The sequence below is a fragment of the Arachis stenosperma genome, chromosome 6 (genome assembly GCF_014773155.1).
Source record: "Arachis stenosperma cultivar V10309 chromosome 6, arast.V10309.gnm1.PFL2, whole genome shotgun sequence".
NCBI classification, from domain to species: Eukaryota; Viridiplantae; Streptophyta; class Magnoliopsida; order Fabales; family Fabaceae; genus Arachis; species Arachis stenosperma.
Genome location: NC_080382.1, coordinates 49,031,825 through 49,047,269, shown reverse-complemented (window position 1 = coordinate 49,047,269; position 15,445 = coordinate 49,031,825). Strand labels below are relative to the sequence as shown.

The window sequence follows — 15,445 nt, the reverse complement described above, 5'->3', positions numbered from 1 at the left end:
CTTCTTTGGATTCGGCCATTTGGATTATATCAATGGCCTTGCACTCTCTCTTTGGATTCTCTTCTGCATTGCTTGGGAGAATACTAGGAGGAGTTTCAGTGATTTTCTTACTCAGCTGGCCTACTTGTGCCTCCAAATTTCTAATGGAGGACCTTGTTTCACTCATGAAACTTAGAGTGGCCTTAGATAGATCAGAGACTATGTTTGCTAAGCTAGAGGAGCTCTGCTCAGAATTTTATGTCTGTTGCTGAGAAGATGATGGAAAAGGCTTGCTATTGCTAAGTCTGTTTCTTCCACCATTATTAAAGCCTTGTTGGAGCTTTTGTTGATCCTTCCATGAGAAATTTGGATGATTTTTTCATGAGGGATTATAGGTGTTTCCATAGGGTTCACCCATATAATTCACCTCTGCCATTGCAGGGTTCTCAAGAGCATAAGCTTCTTCTTCAGAAGATGCCCCTTTAGTATTGTTGGATGCATTTTGCCATCCATTCAGACCCAGAGAAATCATGTTGACTTGCTGAGTCAACATTTTGTTCTGAGCCAATATGGCATTCAGAGCATCAATTTCAAGAACTCCCTTCCTCTGAGGCGTCCCATTACTCACAGGATTTCTCTCAGAAGTGTACATGAATTGGTTGTTTGCAACCATTTCAATAAGTTCTTGAGCTTCTGCAGGCATTTTCTTTAGGTGAATAGATCTACCTGCAAAATGGTCCAGTGACATCTTAGAGAACTCAGATAGACCATAATAGAATATATCCAAAATGGTCCACTCTGAAAGCATGTCAGAAGGACACTTTTTGGTCATCTGCTTGTATCTTTCCCAAGCTTCATAGAGGGATTCACCATCTTTTTGTTTAAAGGTCTGAACATCCACTCTAAGCTTGCTCAGCATTTGAGGAGGAAAAAACTTGGCCAAGAAGGCCGTGACCAGCTTATCCCAAGAGTCCAGGCTATCTTTAGGTTGTGAGTCCAACCATGTTCTAGGTCTGTCTCTTACAGCAAAAGGGAAACGCATGAGCCTGTAGACTTCCGGATCTACTCCATTAGTCTTAATAGTCTCACGATCTGCAAGAACTCAGTTAAAAACTGGTAGGGATCTTCTGATGGAAGTCCATGAAACTTGCAGTTCTGTTGCATTAAAGCAACTATCTAAGGCTTCAGCTCAAAATTGTTTGCTTTAATGGCAGGAATTGAGATGCTTCTTCCATGAAAATTGGAAGTAGGTGTAGTATAATCACCAAGCATCCTCCTTGCGCCTTCACCATTGTTATTGGGTTCGGCCATGTCTTCTTTTTTGAGATCCTCTGTAAGTTTTTCTCGGATTATTGAGCTTTAGCTTCTTTTAGCTTCTTCTTCAGAGTCCTTTCAGGTTTAGGATCTGCTTTAACAAGTATGTCCTTGTCCTTGCTCCTACTCATATGAAAAAGAAGAGAACAGAAAAGACGAGGAATCCTCTATATCACAGTATAGAGATTCCTTTATGTGAGTAGAAGAAGAAAAGAATAGAAGAAGGATGAGAAAAATTCGAACAAAGAGGATAAGAGAGAGTTCGGATTTTTAGATGAAGAGAAGAGTGTTAGTAATTAAATAAATAAATAGAAGAAGATGAGAGAGAGAGGAATTAGAAAATTATTTTTGAAAAATAGTTAGTGATTTTCGAAAATTGAGAGGAGAAGTACAATTAAAATTAAAATTTGAAACAATTAGTTAATTAAAAGAATTTTGAAAAAGAGTGAGAAATTTTCGAAAATTAGAGAGAGAAAAATAGTTGGGTGGTTTTGAAAAAGATAAGAAACAAATAAAAAGTCAATTAGTTGGTTTGAAAAAGATTCGAGAATCAATTTTGAAAAGATAAGAAGTTAGAAAAAATTTTTTAAATTGATTTTGAAAAAGATATGATTTGTAAAAGATGTTTGAAAAGATATGCTTGAAAAAGATATTTTGGAAATGATTTGATTTTTAAAAATAAAATTGATTACTTGACTAACAAGAAACTAAAAGATATGATTCTAAAATTTAAAGATTGAACCTTTCTCAACAAGAAAGTAACAAACTTCAAATTTTTGAATCAATCACATTAATTGTTAGTAAAGTTTTCAAAGATTTGAAAAAAAGATAAGAAAAAGATTTTGAAAATAAATTTTAAAAATTTTTGAAAATAATAAAAAAAAATGAAGAATAATTGATTTTTAAAAAAAGGTTTTGAAAAGATAGGATTTTTAAAATTGAAAATTTGACTTGACTTATAAGAAATAGCTAAGTTTTAAAAATTTTTGACTAAGTCAACTCAAATTTTCGAAAATTATGAGCAAAATAAGAAAAAGATATTTTTTTATTTTTGAATTTTTTAATGAGGAGAGAGAAAAACACAAATATGACCCAAAACACTTAATGCATGCAAGAACACTATGAATGTCAAGATGAACACCAAGAACACATTGAAGATCAAGATGGACATCAAGACTTATTTTTGAAAAATTTTCAAGAAAAAAATAACATGCAAGACACCAAACTTAGAAATTTTCAATGCTTAGACACTATAAATGCAAGAATGCATATGAAAAATCAGAAAAGACACAAAACAAGAAAATTTAAAGATCAAACAAGAAGTCTTGTCAAGAACAACTTGAAGATCATGAAGAACACATGCATGAATTTTCGAAAAATGCATAAATTTTTAAAACATGCAATTGACACCAAACTTAAAAATTTACACTAGACTCAGACAAGAAACACAAAATAATTTTGATTTTATGATTTTTTCGATATATATATATATATATATATATATATATTAGATTTTTTGAAAATAATTTTTAGAAAGAACGAAAAAGAAAAAAATTTTTTGAAAAACTTTTTGAAAACAAATTAAGAAGAAAATTACCTAATCTGAGCAACAAGATGAACCGTCAGTTGTCCAAACTCAACAATCCTCGGCAACGGCGCCAAAAACTTGGTGCACGAAATTATGATCTCTTTCAATGGCGCTCAACTTGGTATGCACATTTCTAACTCAGCACTTTCTTCACAACTTCGCATCACTAACCAGCAAGTGTACTGGGTCATCCAAGTAATAAACCTTACATGAGTAAGGGTCGATCCCACAGAGATTGTTGGTATGAAGCAACTATGGTCATCTTGTAAATCTCAGTTAGGCGGATTCAATTGGTTATAATGGTTTTTTGAAAATAATAATAAATAACGCATAAAATAGATGAAAGAGATACTTATGTAAATCCTTAGTGTAAATTTCAAATAAGTGTATGGAGATCCTTTGTCCCTTCTGAATCTCTGCTTTCCTGTTGCCTTCATACTCCTTTCCATGGCAAGCTGTATGTAGGGCATCACCGTTGTCAATGGCTACATCCCATTCTCTCAGTGAAAATGGTCCAAATGCTCTGTCACAACACGGCTAATCATCTGTCGGTTCTAGATCATGTTGGAATAGAATCAATTGATTTTTTTGCATCTGTCACTACGCCCAACAATCGCGAGTTTGAAGCTCGTCACAGTCATTCAATCCCTGAATCCTACTCGGAATACCATAGACAAGGTTTAGACTTTCCGGATTCTCAAGAATGGCCACCAAAGGGTTCTAGCTTATACCACGAAGATCCTGATTAAGGAATCAAATAGATACACGCTCGTTCTAAGGTAGAACGAAAGTGGTTGTCAGCGACGCGTTCATAGGTGAGAATGATGATGAGTGTCACGGATCATCACATTCATCATGTTGAAGTGCAACGAATATCTTAGAATAAGAATAAGCTGAAGTGAATAGAAGACAGTAATACTTTGCATTAAAACTCGAGGTACAGTAGAGCTCCACACCTTAATCTATGGTGTGTAGAAACTCCACCATTGAAAATACATAAGTGATGGTCCAGGCATGGCCGAATGGCCAGCCCCCCTAAATGATCAAAAGACCAAATGGTCAAAAGACTAGACACTAGTGCAATAGTAAAAAGTTCTATTTATACTAAACTAGCTACTAGGGTTTACAGAAATAAGTCTAAGTGCAGAAATCCACTTCCGGGGCCCACTTTGGTGTGTGCTTGGGCTAAGCTTGACCTTTACACGTGCAGAGGCTTCTCTTGGAGTTAAACGTCAAGCTGTAACGTCTGTTTGGCGTTTAACTCTGGTTTGTGACGTGTTTCTGGCGTTTTACTCCATAATGCAGCATGGAACTGGCGTTGAACACCAGTTTGCGTCATCTTAACTCGAATAAAGTGTGAACTATTATGTATTTATGGAAAGCCCTGGATGTCTACTTTCTAACGCTGTTGAGAGCGCGCCATTTGAAGTTCTGTAGCTCCAGAAAATCCATTTCGAATGTAGGGAGGTCAGAATCCAACAGCATCAGCAGTCCTTTTTTAGCCTGAATCAGATTTTTGCTCAGGTCCCTCAATTTCAGCCAGAAAATACCTGAAATCACAGAAAAACACACAAACTCATAGTAAAGTCCAGAAATGTGAATTTTTCATAAAAACTAATAAAAACATCCCTAAAAGTAGCTAGATCCTACTAAAAACTACCTAAAAATAATGCCAAAAAGCGTATAAATTATCCGCTCATCAGTCATCTCGGGACATGATGATCCCATGGTCATCACCATTATATTGGCCAATGCTAACCTCCACCGCACACTGGTGGGCCAAGGAAGCACATCTAACATCTTATTCAAAACCGCCTTCGACAAACTCGGCCTGGAAGAAAAAGAGCTCTGAGCATATCCAAACAGCTTATTCAGATTAGGAGACACTTCAATCCAACCACTTGGATACATCTCGCTACACACAACCTTTGGAAAGGGAAACCAGTCAAAGACACTCAATATAGACTACATTGTGGTCGACGTAAGCTCAGCTTACAATGCCTTAATAGGTCGGACAACGCTAAATAAGCTCGAGGCGATAGTCTCAACTCCACATCTGTGCATGAAATTCCTTACTACAGAAGGGATCGCTACGATAAAAGAGACCAAAAAATAGCACGTCGCTGTTACAATGAAAGCCTAAACCTTCGAGGCAAAGGAGAAGAAATCAATACCATCAAACTCGGGGGAATACGAGGTCCGGAAGAACTCCGTCCACAGCCTGAAGGCGAGACAGAAAAAGTCCAGATCGGAGACATCCCAGATAAAATGACCAATAATGGCACAATTCTAAAGGGAGAAGTAAAAAGTCCCTCATACAGTTCTTAAAGGATAATAATGACCTCTTTGCATGGAAGGCCGCGGACATGCCGGGCATAGACCCCAAGCTAATGTGCCACAAGCTGGCAGTATATCCAGCATCTTGGCCAGTACAGCAGAGGCGTAGAAAGCTCGGACTAGAAAGATCCCAAGCTGTGGAAGAGCAGGTACAAGCTCTACTGGAGGCAGGATTCATTAGGGAAGTCAAGTACCCACTATGGTTAGCCAATCTTGTCTTGGTGAGAAAATCAAATGGGAAGTGGCGGATGTACACTGACTACACTGACCTCAACAAAGCCTACCCAAAAGATCCTTACCCACTCCCAAACATCGACACTCTAGTGGATGCCTCCTCCGGATATAAGTAGCTCTCATTTATGGACGCCTATTCAGGGTAAAATCAAATCCCGATATACCCACCTGATCAAGAAAAAACCTCATTCTTAACACCCAAAGGAAACTATTGCTACGCCATCATGCCATTTGGACCCAAAAACGCAGGAGCTACCTACCAAAGGTTAATGAACAAAGTCTTCGCAAATCACGTTGGAAAACTAATAGAGGTATATGTGGATGACATGTTAGTAAAGACACAACGCGAGGAATCATTATTGTCCGACCTCGCCCAAGTATTCAATACCATAAGAAAGCATGGCATGTGACTTAACCTTGCGAAATGCACCTTCACAGTAGAAGCTGGCAAATTCCTAGGATTCATGCTCACACAAAGAGGAATCGAAGCAAACCCGGACAAATGCCAGGCCATACTCAACATAAAAAGCCCGACCTGTGTTAAAGAAGTGCAACAACTCAACAGGCGACTGGCAGCCTTGTCTAGGTCTCTAGCTAGATCAGCCATAAGATCTCTCCCCTTCTACGCTACGCTAAGGAAGGGAAAGAAGTTCGAATGGACATCAGAGTGAGAGTTAGCTTTCCAGGATTTTAAAAGATTCCTTGGACAACCACCCGTTCTTACTCAACCTCGGGAAGGAGCAGCACTCATATTATACCTAGCAGTAGGAAGCCGGGCAGTAGCCTCGACACTAGTCCAAGAAGACGAAAGTGGATATCAACCTATATACTTCATCAGCAAAGCGCTACAAGGGTCCAAACTGAACTATCAAAAGATAGAAAAGTTCGCTTACACTCTCATATTAACCTCTCGATGACTTCGTCCATACTTCCAGGCTCACACCATCAAGGTTCGGACCAACCAGCCTATAAAAGGCATTCTGCAGAAAACAGATTTAGCAGGGAGAATCTTACAGTGGGCAGTCAAGTTGTCTGAATTCAACCTCCAATATGAAGCTCAGACAGCGATCAAATTACAGTATCTGGCTGACTTCATTGCAGAGTACACTGACACCCTAGAAATCCTTACAAAGTGGAATCTTTACGTGGATGATTCTTCCAATAAAATGGGGAGCGGAGTAGGCGCGATAATAGAAAGTAATCAGGGAACCCAAATCAAACTCTCACTAAAATTTAAATTCCCTGCTTCCAATAATCAGGCTGAGTGTGAGGCACTATTGGCTGGTTTAAAGCTGGCTAAAGAAGTCGGAGCCCAGAAACTTGTCATCTTTAGCGACTCACAGGTTATCACCTCGCAAATAGCAGGGACCTACCAAGCCAAGGATCCGGCTATGAAATAATACCTGGACAAAACCAGGGAACAACTTGGGCAATTCCAAGAATATGAGATCCAACATATACCTCGGGAGCAGAATGCTCGAGCTGACGCACTCTCAAAATTAGCCAGCACCAAACCAGGGGGCAATAATAGGAACCTCATGCAGGAAGTACTGCAGAACCCGTCAATCTCAAAGGAAGAAAAAATCTTAGCCATATCAGGCCAAGATCAAAGATGGATGACTCCCATAATAGAAGCGAAGGTAAAGCGCCAACAGTTAGAGAAGGAAAAGCAAAGAGAGAAAAACTGAAGCTTTGCAAAATTCAAAAGATACGAAGAGGGAAGCGGAAGAAATGGCCAAAGAGGAATTAAATGAGTCTTTAAAAACCCTCGCACGTTTCCAAGAAATGGCACGGAGAACAAAACGCACAAACCGTTAAAAGAGGAGAGAGAAAAAGGTTCCGCATTCAAACTACCAATATAAAAGCTCTACGACGAGTTCAACAAAATGCTCGAGCTCGACTTTTCCAAATAAAAAGATCGAAGTCTAGCAAAACGTACGACCTCAAGGGAAAGACTGAGCTCGGAGCAGGGGCACTGTTCACGCCCTGGGTCGAGCTGTACGACCCGGGCGGATCAACGACAAATCGACCGACTTATTCAGATTAGGACTACCCGAAAAGAGGTCGGCCAAATCACTACAGAGGCCCAAGAAGGCCCAAAAAAGAGGAACAAGACCCAAAACTAAAGGCAGCCCGAAGCCTAGAGAGATAAAGGTGGTTCCCTTAAAGATAAGATAGCCTCACTTAAAGATAAGATAAGATAACTATCTTATCTCCAAAACGGTCACTGCACGCTATTATAAATACACTGGAGCACCTAGGTATAACTCATACTCTGATTTTACTAAAAACTTGCTTAATACCCTTGCTAACTTAAGCATCGGAGTCCCTTGCAGGTACCACCACCCTCCGGTGATGAAGGATCAGCACCACCACCATGTCCAACAAGTCGAACACGGCGGCTCCGGCCACATCATCAAGTCAGACACGACAGCACCGACCAGCACAGAAGATCTCGTCTGAGATCAACCTACAGTTTCAGGTAACCCTCGGAACACCATTCATGAGCTCTGATGACTATTCATCTTCTGAAGAAGATGAAGACATTGTTGAAGGGCAAGTTGCCCAGTTTTTAGGAGCAATTATGAAGCTGAATGCCAAGCTATTTGGTAATGAGACTTGGGAGGATGAACCTCCATTGCTCATTAATGAACTGAATACCTGGGTTCAGCAAACTTTACCTCAAAAGAAACAGGATCCTGGTAAATTCTGAATACCATGTACCATAGGCACCATGACCTTTGAGAAGGCTCTGTGTGACCTAGGGTCAAGTATTAACCTCATACCACTCTCTGTAATAGAGAGGCTAGGAATCTTTGAGGTACAAGCTGCAAGAATCTCACTATAGATGGAAGACAAATCCATGAAATAAGCTTATGGACTAGTAGAGGACGTGCTAGTGAAGGTTGAAGGCCTTTACATCCCTGCTAATTTCATAATCCTAGACACTGGGAAAGATGAGGATGAATCCATCATCTTTGGCAAACCATTCCTAGCCACAGCAAAAGCTGTGGTTGATGTTGACAGAGGAGAGTTAGTCTTTCAATTGAATGAGGACTACCTTGTATTCAAGACTCAAGGTTCTCCTTCTGTACACATAGAGAAGAAGCATGAAAAGCTTTTCTCAATACAGAGTCAAACAATGCCCCCACATTCAAACTCTAAGTTTGGTGTTGGGAGGCCACAACCAAACTCTAAGTTTGGTATTGAGAGGCCACAACCAAACTCTAAGTTTGGAGTTGAGAGGCCATAACCATGCTCTGATTATCTGTGAGGCTCCATGAAAGCCCACTGTCAAGCTATTGACATTAAAGAAGCACTTATTGGGAGGCAACCCAATTTTTATTTATCTATGTTAAATTTCTATTTTCCCTTATTATTTTATGTTTTCCTTAGGTTGATGATCATGTGGAGTCACGAAAACAACTGCAAAAATCAAAGCAAAATAAAAAATAGCATTAAAAATAGCACACCCTGGAGGATGAACTTACTGACGTTTAAACGCCAGTAAGAGCAGCAGATCTGGCACCATTCTAGGCATTTAACGCCATAAATGGGCACCAGATTGGCGTTTAACGCCAGAACAGGGTACCAGGTTGGCGTTAAACGCCAATAAGGAAAGAAAAGCTGGCGTTAAATGCCAGAAACAGGTAACAACATGGCGTTTAATGCCAGAATTGCACTGTAAGGGCATTTTTGCATGCCTAAATGGAGCAGGGATGAGAAGTCCTTGACCCCTCAGGATTTGTAGACACCACAGGATCCCCACCAACCTCAACTCATTCTCTCTCTCTCTCACCTTTTCATAACACTCTTCCCCAAATACCCTTCACCAATCACCTCCATATCTCTTCCCCAAATACCCTTCACCTATCACCTCCATAACTCTTCCCCAAAAACCCCACCTACCTCCAAAATTCAAAATCCTCTCCCTCCTAAACCCAACCCAAAATACATGCACCAAACCCTCCGCCCACTCCTATATAAACCCCTTACCGCTCCTTCATTTTCACACAGCACAATCACCTTATACCCCTTTGGCTGAATTCACTCTCTCCCTCCATCTCCTCTATTTTCTTCTTCTTCCCCTTATTTCTTTCTTCTTTTGCTCGAGGATGAGCAAACCTTTTAAGTTTGGTGTGGTGAAAGCATTACTTTTTGTTTTCCCATAACCATTTATGGCACCTAAGGCCGGAGAAACCTCTAGAAAGAGGAAAGGGAAGGCAAAAGCTTTCACCTCCGAGTCATGGGAGATGGAGAGATTCATCTCAAAGGTCCATCAAGACCACTTCTATGAAGTTGTGGCCAAGAAGAAGGTGATCCTTGAGGTCCCTTTCATGCTCAATAGGAATGAGTATCCAGAGATCCAACATGAGATTCGAAGAAGAGGTTGGGAAGTTCTCAAAACCCCATTCAACAAGTTAGAATCTTAATGGTTCAAGAGTTCTATGCAAATGCATGGATCACTAAGAACCATGATCAAAGTATGAACCCAAATCCAAAGAATTGACTTACAATGGTTCGAGGGAAATACTTAGATTTCAGTCCGAAAAATGTATGGTTGGCGTTCAACCTGCCAATGATGCAAGAAAACGCACGCCCCTAAACTAGAAGAGTCAACTTTGATCAAAGGTTGGACCAAGTCCTCATGGACATATGTGTGGAAGGAGCTTAATGGAAAAGAGACTCAAGATGCAAGCCGGTTCAATTGAGAAGTCCGTACCTTAAGCTTGTGGCTAGAGGATGGTTGGAGGTCATCCAACGCTGCATCATTCCTACTAGCAACCGATTCGAAGTAACTGTGTATCGGGCCATCATGATCCATGGTATCATGATTGGGGAGGAAGTGGAAGTTCATGAGATCATACCTCTAGAACTCTACAAAGTGGCTGATAAGTCCTCCACTTTGGTAAGGTTAGCCTTTCCTCATCTCATTTGTCACCTATGCAGTTTAGCTAGAATTGTCATATAGGAAGACATCCTCATTTTAGAGGATAAGCCCATCACTAAAAAAAGGATGGAGCGAATAATAGAGCCCACTTATGGACTTCAATAAGAGCATGAGGAAGTTCCTCATCAAGAAATCCCTGAGATGCCTCAAGGGATGCATTTTCCTCTACACAACTATTGGGAGCAACTCAACACCTCTTTGGAAGGCTTGAGTTACAACATGGACCAACTACAGGTGGAGCACCAAGAGCACTCCATCATTCTCCATGATATTAGAGAATATCAAATAGCCATGAGGGAAGAGCAACAAAGGCAAGGAAGAGACATAGTGGAGCTCAGGCATTCCATTGGATCTTCAAGAGGAAGAACTAGCTGCCATCACTAAGGTGGACCCGTTCCTTGATTTCCTTGTTCTTATTTTTTTGTTTTTCGATTTTATGCTTGATGTGTTATCTATGTTTGTGTCTTCATTACATGATCATTAGTATCTAGTGTCTATGTCTTAAGGCTATGAATAATTCCATAAATCCTTCACCTATCTTAAATGAAAAATGTGCCTAATTACAATAGAACAAGAAGTACTTGAATTTCAAATTTTATCTTGAAATTAGTTTAATTATTTTGATGTGGTAGCAATACTTTTTGTTTTCTGATTGAATGCTTGAACAGTGCATATTTTTGATAGTGATGTTTATGAATGTTAAAATTGTTGGCTCTTGAAAGAATGATGAACAAAGAGAAATGTTATTGATAATCTGAAAAATCATGAAATTGATTCTTGAAGCAAGAAAAAACACTGAATAACAAAGCTTGCGAAAAAAAAAGAAAAGAGAAAAAAATGGCGAAAAAAAAGAAAGAAAAAGAAAAAGTAAGCAGAAAAAGCCAATAGCCCTTTAAACCAAAAGGTAAGGGTAAAAAGGATCCAAGGCTTTGAGCATTAATGGATAGGAGGGCCTAAGGAAATAAAATCCAGGCCTAAGCGGGTAAATCAAGCTGTCCCTAACCATGTGCTTGTGGCATGAAGGTCCAAGTGAAAAGCTTGTGACTGAGTCGTTAAAGTCATGATCCAAAGCAAAGCTAAGTCACAATCTCAAAAGGTTCACCCAGTTATGTGTCTGTGGCATTTATGTATCCGGTGGTAATATTGGAAAACAAAGTGCTTAGGGTCACGACCAAGACTCATAAAGTAGCTGTGTTCAAGAATCAACATACTGAAGTAGGAGAATCAATAACACTATCTAAATTCTGAGTTCCTATAGATGCCAATCATTCTGAATTTCAAAGGATAAAGTGGGATGCCAAAACTGTTCAGAGGCAAAAAGCTACTAGCCCCGCTCATCTAATTGGGACTAAGTTTCTCTGATATTATGAGATTCATTGTATATTCTCTTCTTTTTATTCTATTTTGTTTTCAGTTGCTTGGGGACAAGCAACAATTTAAGTTTGGTGTTGTGATGAGCGGATAATTTATACGCTTTTTGGCATTATTTTTAGGTAATTTTTAGTATGATTTAGTTACTTTTTAGTATATTTTTATTAGTTTTTAAGCAAAATTCACATTTCTGGACTTTACTATGAGTTTGTGTGTTTTTCTGTAATTTCAGGTATTTTCTGGCTAAAATTGAGGGACCTGAGCAAAAATCTGATTCAGAGGCTGAAAAAGGATTGCAAATGCTATTGGATTCTGACCTCCCTGCAATCGAAATGGCTATTCTGGAGCTACAGAAGCTCAATTGGCGCGCTCTCAATTGAGTTGGAAAGTAGACATCCAGGGCTTTCTAGCAATATATAATAGATCATAATTTGCCCGAGTTTTGATGATGGAAACTGGCGTTCAAACGCCAACTTCCTGCCCTATTCTGGCGTTAAACGCCAGAAACAGGATACAAGCTGGAGTTAAATGCCCAAACTGGCATAAAAGCTGGCGTTTAACTCCAATAAAAGTCTCTACATGTGAAAGCTTCAATGCTCAGCCCAAGAACACACCTAGTGGGCCCGAAAGTGGATTTCTGCATCATTTACTTTATTTTGTAACCCTAGTAACTAGTTTAGTATAAATAGGACTTTTTACTATTGTACTCATATCTTTGGACGTTTAGTCCTTAGACCTTAGGTGGAGTTTCTAGGGCTGAAGCCAATGAACTTCATTATCACTTATGTATTTTCAACGGTGGAGTTTCTACACCTCATAGATTAAGGTGTGGAGCTCTGCTGTTTGATGGTGTTTTTGTGGAAAAATGAATTTCCAACACATAAATCCAACCGGCAAGTATACCGGGTCGCATCAAGTAGTAATAACTCACTTAGAGTGAGGTCGATCCCACAGGGATTGATGGATCAAGCAACTTTAGTGGGTGATTAGTTTAGTCAAGCTAACATTGGTGAGTGAGAATTGTTGCAGCAGAATGTAAATAGCAATGAACTTAAATTGCAGAATGTAAATGGCAGGAAACTTAAAGAACAAGCAATGTAAATTGCAGAAACTTAAATGACAAGAAATGTAAATTGCTTGAATCTTAAATGGGTCAGGGATGTGGGATTGCAGAAATTAATCAAGGAAAAATAAATTGCAACAAGTAAAAGAGTAGCGGATTGATTCAATGGAACTAGATCTTAACAGAAAAGTAAAAATGCCTTGAAAAGTAAATAGAGAAATACTGGTGCTTAATTTGCAGCGAAACAAGTGCTTAAGTTGCAGCAATTAAAAATTGGGTTCAAGATCTCAGGAGTAGAAGAGACTAGATAACAAGTCTAGATCTCATATCCTTCCTTGATTCAACAAGAACAGTTTGCAATATAAAGAAGAAAAATGAATTGCAGAATTAAAGAGAAGATGAAGCAGTATGTGAATTTCAATTATGCAGAAAAAGTAAACAAGAGATCTCAAAGTGAGATTGAAACAGAATTTCTTCAATTCTCTACCCAAGATTTAAAGCAGAAAAGAAAACTTAAAGGAGAGAGCTATCTATTCCTAATGCTCGCTATTGGAGCCAACCTCTTCTCTCTAATCGAGCTCTCATTGATGCCTTTATATAGGATTTACAAAGTGAAAATGAAAATGAAATTTAAACAAATTACATTTAAAATAAAAATCCTAATCTAATTGATCCATGTGCCTTTGAGTCATGATGTGGGCTTTGCTTGCTTTGGATTTGAGGAGAAATGGGTTTGGTTGGCTTTGATTCAATTTGGTGAGGAATTGAATTAAATTGAATTTTGGCCCATATGTTGCTCCCAGGAGGCTGCCCTGCCCTTGTGGAGGGCAGGGCAGAAAATGTTCGTGCGCCCTTGGTGCGTGTTGGTTGGTGTGAGTTGGTGCTGCAGGATGCTGCCCTGCCCTTGTGGAGGGCAGGGCAGAAATTTTTGGTGCACCAGATTCTGCCCGTGCGTGCGCTATGTTGCTGCCGAAGCTCCCTTGGTGCGCCAATCTGGTGCGCTGGCCGGGCACCACAAAATGCTGCCCTGCCCTTCCGTAGGGCAGGGCAATGTTTCCAAAAATGAAGCTCCGTGTTCGAGACTTGGTGGATGCACACGCTACTTCTTTTCCGTGGTTTATTTTTGCTTATATTTGGCCCTTAAAGATGCCTTTCGTTCCTGCCTCAATTTTACGCCAAATATGGATTGCTATATATCGTTGGAAAGCTCTGAATGTCAGCTTTCCAACGCAACTGGAAGCACATCAATCGGACGTCTGTAGCTCATGTTATAGCCCTTTGAAGGAGGCATGGTCATGCTGTGAGCGCCCAGATTTTACCTTAGCGAAAATTCTTGCTTCCAACCTCACTTTGCATCACGATTCTGCCCTGCCCTTGGCAAGAGCAGGGCAGTGTGCGTGCTGGCTGCTTCCTTCTTTGATTTGGTCATGGGTCACGCTTTTAAAAGCGTGGCCTAAGGCTCCAAAGTGTACCCCAACTTCAAAGTGTACCCCAAAGCTCTTTTTTTCTCCTTTTTTTGTGCTTCTTTGCTTCTTTTTCTTCTTATTTTCTACAAGATTCATAAAATTAAAATATCAAGAAAATATATCATTTAAGTACAAAAGCATTCAATATTTAAGCACAATTTATCAAATTCTTGTATGAAAAAGCATAGAAAAATAGGTATATGATGACTTGTCATCACTGTTCCTCATGAATTAATGCAATTACTACTATTTTCTATTCAATCCAAGCTTATTCCTATTCTAAGATGTTCACTCGCACTTCAACCTGATGAATGTGATGATCCGTGACACTCATCACCATTCTTAATTTATGAACGCGTGCCTGACAACCACTTCCGTTCTACCTGTGAAAGCTAGAGTGTGTATCTCTTGGGTTTCTAATCAACGATTCACATTGTCTCCCCTCTGACAATGGGGCATCTGAATCTGAGATTAGAACCTTTGTGGTATAGGCTAGAAACATTTGGTAGCATTTCTGAGATCCAGAAAGTATAAACCTTGTCTGTGGTATTCCGAGTAGGATCTGGGAAGGGATGACTGTGACGAGCTTCAAACTCGTGACTGTGGAGCGCAGTGACAGTGTGCAAAAGGATCATTGGATCTTATTCAGACACGATCGAGAACTGACAGCTGATTAGCCATGCGGTAGCTGTGCCTGGTATTTTTCATCCGAGACGAGAAATATAACAGTTGATTAGCCGTACCGAAACCGTAGGGGACCATTTTCACTGAGAGGATGGGAGGTAGCCGGTGCACGAAATTATGATCTCTAATAATGGCATTCAACTTGGTATGCGTGTTTATAACTCAGCACTTTCTTTACAACCTCGGACAACTAACCAGCAAGTGCACTGGGTCCCACGGAGATTGTAGGTATGAAGCAAGCTATGGTCATCTTGAAATTCTCAGTTAGGCGGATAATAATTGGTTATGGACTTTTTGAATAATAATAATAAATAACTAGAAAATAAAGATAGAAATACTTATGTAAATCATCGATGGGAATTTCAGATAGGCGTATGAAGATGCTGGGTTCCTGTTGAATCTCTGCTTTCCTACTACATTCATCCAATCCTTCTTACTCCTTTCCATGGCAAGCTGTA

General features: G+C 39.7%; 1 non-coding gene across 1 annotated transcript; it reads left to right on the top strand.

The window, feature by feature from the left end:
- Nucleotides 1-781: 781 nt before the first annotated feature.
- On the top strand, nt 782-889 carry LOC130937172 (small nucleolar RNA R71). Its single transcript, XR_009068402.1, has one exon. It is a non-coding gene; the product is annotated as a small nucleolar RNA R71 (small nucleolar RNA).
- The last annotated feature ends 14,556 nt before the right edge of the window (nt 890-15,445 follow it).